This window comes from Vollenhovia emeryi, unplaced genomic scaffold (genome assembly GCF_000949405.1).
Source record: "Vollenhovia emeryi isolate VEMERY1.0 unplaced genomic scaffold, V.emery_V1.0 DF939508.1, whole genome shotgun sequence".
Taxonomy (NCBI): Eukaryota; Metazoa; Arthropoda; class Insecta; order Hymenoptera; family Formicidae; genus Vollenhovia; species Vollenhovia emeryi.
This window is the reverse complement of record NW_011966858.1, coordinates 24435-29545: the sequence shown is the minus strand read 5'-3', so window position 1 is coordinate 29545 and position 5111 is coordinate 24435. Positions and strand designations below refer to the sequence as shown.

Here is a 5111-nt window from a genome sequence, read left to right as displayed (position 1 = left end):
GGGTCCCACTCTTGGTGCCAACTTTGGCCCGATACAGAGCACTAATACTGGGACAACTTTGATTGCCAGTGTTGGACCACAGCTATTAATAAATATGGAGTCAAATCTAACATTAGTTATTCCCCAGTATTGGCTCGACTGTCGATTAAATTAATAGTAAATGAAATGTATAATTATAGTTTGTTTTATTAAAGCATTGCTACATATATGTATGCAAGATATGTAAAAATTTAACGGTATATTTTATTCGAGCTTTTTCGCGTCTCTATTAGCCTTTCCACCCTCGCGGTCGCCAGCTCCTGAAAAATACCGACTGGTTACCGACAGAATGGCCTTTTCATCGGCTTTCTCCAGCCTGCTTTTGATAACATCTGAAAAAAGTAATGCCAGAAATATAAGCAATGGATATTTCATATCAACAAATTACAAGTTTGATAAATAATGAAAAAAAGTTACTGGAATAAATTTTCGACACAAAAGAAATAGAAATAAGATCACAAAACTTCCGAAAAATAAATGAAAAAATTAACAGCAATGAAAAGAGTTCCATTACGTCATTATATTTCCCTATCTAAAAAAGGCATTGCGAGTTCATTGTTGTCGCTTTTCCGCGATGCCAATTGGCTCTCTCGAAACTCGATCGAGTTTCGATCTTGTTGCGAGTCGTTCTCTTCGACTCGCGGTTTCGACAGTTTGTATTTAAGAGGGTTATTTTGACAATTTATGTAATATAATGTGGAAGAACAATGGCGCGCGCGAAGCGCGCGCTTGTGTTGTTCTAGTAATATATAAATATTTACCTATCATACACGAGTACACATGCGTCGCACTAAAAATTTTTTTTTGTTACGCCATTTGGACCTTTTCTCCCAGCAGCGGAGTAAAGTTCTTGTACAGCTTTTGTTATGATGTTTCCAAGAATTTTTCGCACGGCTTCTTTCAATTCTGTGGCACTTCCCAAATAGTTAGCCATTATCACTCTCTGAAACCAATATTAACATTTTATTTAACATTCCAAAAACTGTATGAGAACGTGAAACAAAAGACAAAAGAACAAAATTTCGGGAACGTACCAATGCAATTGACTTGTCATTGTTTATCTTTATCATTGCGTCGAACTCGATAAATGCGTCATGAGTAGTTATAGGGAGTTGTATTCCTAAATTTTCTTTATAATTTTTCAGCTCCTCTCCTGGCACTGATGCTAGGTTGACGGCAATTGTACTTTTTACAGCCTTAACTTTTTTATTTAAGTCGTACAAGATGCTATTTTTAATGCCTTTTATTTCTTTCGAAAGTCTTCTGTAATCTTTCTCAATAGCGTCGTGAAGTTGGTCCATTTGGAGATTTAGTTGTTGAAGTATGTCATTACCTAAAAATTAAAATTAAAATTAATTTATTGTTACATGCAACTACAGAAAATAACTATGCAATGTAAAGCACAATTTAAAAAAATTACCGGAAATTTTATCTCTTACACGATGCACAGACTTCGAACGTCTCCGTTTTAGATCTCTCTCTCCATTGCCTCTGTCTTCAACGTTTGAAATACTTTCTTCAGAATCTGCGTGCAATCAAGTAATATAATTATAAACATATAATAATAAAAATTGTTAGAAAATTCAATATTTAGACTAACCAGATCCACCATTACGTTTTAAAACCTTTTTTTTTTGCCTGTGACGTTCGAGGTGTGCCGTTCATGGTACTGCGAATGTCGCCATCCACTCGTACCTAAAAACGGAGAAAAGTATTTTAAAGGTTCAAAAATTAACATTACAACAATCGACGTTTCATAAATACGATTAATGCACAGAATACATTAATTGTAATATAGTATCGAAATATATTAATTCTTTGTTAATTTGCTTACTTCATCTATCTTTCCATCAAAAATCTCCGAGTCACTTTGTCCATCCTCAGCGCTCATATCCGAATTCTCGCTCTGCGTGCTATCAATACGAGCTTCCTTGTAGGCTCGTTTCACTCTCCTCAAGCCTTGGTTGTAATCTCCTTGAAAATAAAATTATATTTTTGATGTTTATAAAGGATGTTTTTTCTTTAAATTGAAACACAAGGCTGACTTTCATAGTGCAATCTTAAGAATATTAATATAAACATACATACCTGCGCGTTTAACAATCTCAACTTCATACTTTTTCCAGGAAGAATCTGGTGCTTTCTGTTCCTTAACCAAAGTAGGTACATTACTGTTGTCAGTAGGCGGATAGAGGCACTTCCAATTTTTGTTGTTTATCTGTATTAGCCACGACTTTGGCACAAGATCGATTACTTTTTTCCCTTTTTTAGTTACATTGATGAATAGTACAATTGCGTATTGCTGATCGATTTTATCCATGACTAAAAAATTATATATTATTTTGTGATTATATAGAAAAAATATAATCAATAAAGTTTATAATATTTCAACAGCCCACTCGCTTCTGCAATATACATCATCTAAATTAATTATTAAAATAAATGGAAAGAAATTTGGCTCCAAAGAATTAAATCAGAATAGATATCAAAGTAATGCCACAATTACTTGTCTTGGTAACTATTCATGCCTCGGTAGTCAAATTGGCTAGGACACCCGGGATCCAGGTTCGAATCCTGGCTGAGATGTTATTTTTCGCAAAAAATTCTTTATATTGGAGATTCGGAAAGGGGGTGATCTTACAGATGTTTATTAGCATCAAAACTATTAAATTGCTTGTCAATTTAATTTGTGATGTTACGAGCTTCATGTAAAGATTGTGTTTCAAGACCGACGAATATGCGGCGCGAAGTTCGCATGGACTAGAGATTGTAATATTAAATTAGTGTTACGCACACGAACATACAGTGTTGGCTCGCATTGGCATTACTTGGATATATATTCTAATTAAATTGTTTTGCATTCGGACAGTCTATTTTTTATATATTTATATTTATTATGGTTATTGTCAGGTTTAACAGTAGGGATAAGCAATGGAATGTGAACACACTATTATAAATGGACATGCATGCTTGTATATTTCACGACGTGAATACAGCGAGCGAGAGTCGGGCTACTGCCGTGGTAGTGGGCCTTCTTCCCTAAGCGTGACGTCATAGCGCCACGTGATCTACAAGTACAATTAGAACGCAACAGATGACGCGCGGAGCGCGTCTGGATCACATCGATCTATTCTAACACCCTCTCTATCGATGTAAATCCAAAACAAAAAATAATACGGTACTAATCCTAGTCCGTTTAGTGACACGTTCCCTCTTTTGTTCTCTATATTAAATTTAGCATATTGATTGCTCTATCGTGTTTAATTCTGGGTAACGCTTTCCTGAAAATGTCCGCGAGCATTGAATCAGTTCTTAAATAAACGACTTTAATCTCATTTTTTTCAACTAGATCTCGCGTGAAGTGATACTTATGTCTATGTGCTTACTTCTTTTGTGAAACACCGCGTTTTTTGCGAGCTCTATCGCACTTTGATTGCCACAGAACACATGCACTGGTTTCTCCACGAGATTGTAGAACTGCATGTGATTTAATAGTCTTGTCAGATACACGACCTCCTTCGATACTTCGGCCAGGGCGATGTATTCCGCCTCCATTGTTGATAACGATACTGTCGGTTGTTTCCTCGATTTCCAGCTGATTGCACCTCCAGCCAGGGTTAAAACATTTCCCGAGCACGATCGCCTATCTTCAATGTTGCCGCCCCAATCAGAATCCGTGTATGCGTTCATCTTCTGTTTGTTTCTCTCATATTTGATACCGTAGGTTGTCGATCCTTTGAGGTATCGTAGAACTCGTTTCGCCAAGAGCCAATGTTCTACTCCAGGGTCGGAACAAAATCTGCTCAGTGTGTTTGCGGCGTAAGCTATGTCCGGTCTGGTCGCATTTGCCAAATAGATTAGGCCTCCGATGAGTTCTCGATATGGTCGATTACTCATTTGCTCTCTTTCTTCATCATTTTTCGGTCCTAAGTCCTTTGTGATTTTTGTGTTCGATTCAATCGGTGTGGATACAGTTTTGGAGGAACTCATATTGAACTTTTCTAACAAATCATTCATATTTTTCTTGGGATAATTTGATACGTCCAGTTTCTCCCTCTCTTTCGATATGAATTCCTAAAATGTCTGTGATATGACCTAAGTCGAGGATTTCGAATTCTGACCTCAGTTTTTGTTTCGTAATACTTAATTCTTTCAAGTCCTTTGATGCTAGGATGAGATCGTCTACGTATATTATCATTATGACGCGTTTCTCGTTTTTGCCGAATATGTATACACACGGGTCGGCTTCGTTTTTGCGCCCTCCTTGTTGGATCACGAACTCGTCCAGTCGTCTGTACCATTCGCGTCCCGATTGTTTAAGTCCATAGAGTGGTTTATGCAGTTTGCATATCATATCGGGTTTATTTTTCTCGAACCTTTCTGGTTGTTCCATAAAAACTTCGTCAGATAGATTTCCTTGTATATAGGCGGACACTACGTCCATTTGATGTACGTGCATTTCTTCTTCGACCGCTGCTGCCAGGAGAGTTCGAATAGTTTCGTAGCGGGCAACTGGTGCGAATATTTCCTCGTAGTCGATTCCGGCTTTTTGAATGTGACCTCGAGCTACCAGTCGAGCTTTGTATTTCTCGACTTGTCCCGTTGAGTTCCTTTTTGTTTTGAAAACCCATTTAGTTGTGAGGATCTTTTTGTTTACTGGACGGGGAACCAAAGACCATGTTTCGTTTCTTTTTAGGGTTTCAAATTCTTTTTCCATTGCTTCTAGTCACAAGTTCGCATCTTCTCGTTGAAGTGCTTCGTTGACCGTCGTTGGATCATTCCGTTCCGTTGTTTTGCCCTCTATTTTAGGGCTTCGAGTCTAGATTTTTGTTGGTCGTCCAGGGCCTCCAGCTCGAAGAATCCTTGGTCTGCCTGGACCACGTTTGATAGTATCTTCTTCTGCCTCTTTCCTTTGTCCTCTCGTTGATCGTGTCTTCCGTTTTGCTCGTCGTCTTCGTCGCCGTCGTCGGTGTCCTCGTCCTCTTCATTGTCGTTTGGTTTCTCTTCGCTGCCGCTTCCTTGATCGAAATTTAGGGATGCGTCGCTCGTGACCTCTTTGTCGATTGCTTCGA

At 38.1% G+C, this 5111-nt stretch overlaps 1 protein-coding gene across 1 annotated transcript in view; it reads left to right on the top strand.

The window, feature by feature from the left end:
• The first annotated feature begins 2910 nt into the window (after positions 1-2910).
• Positions 2911-5111, top strand: part of LOC105557361 — an 11937-nt gene continuing 9736 nt past the window's right edge. The window contains exon 1 of the mRNA XM_012004580.1: positions 2911-2949. The gene's annotated coding sequence lies outside the window, so the exon portion shown is untranslated. The remainder of the gene's footprint in view (positions 2950-5111) is intronic.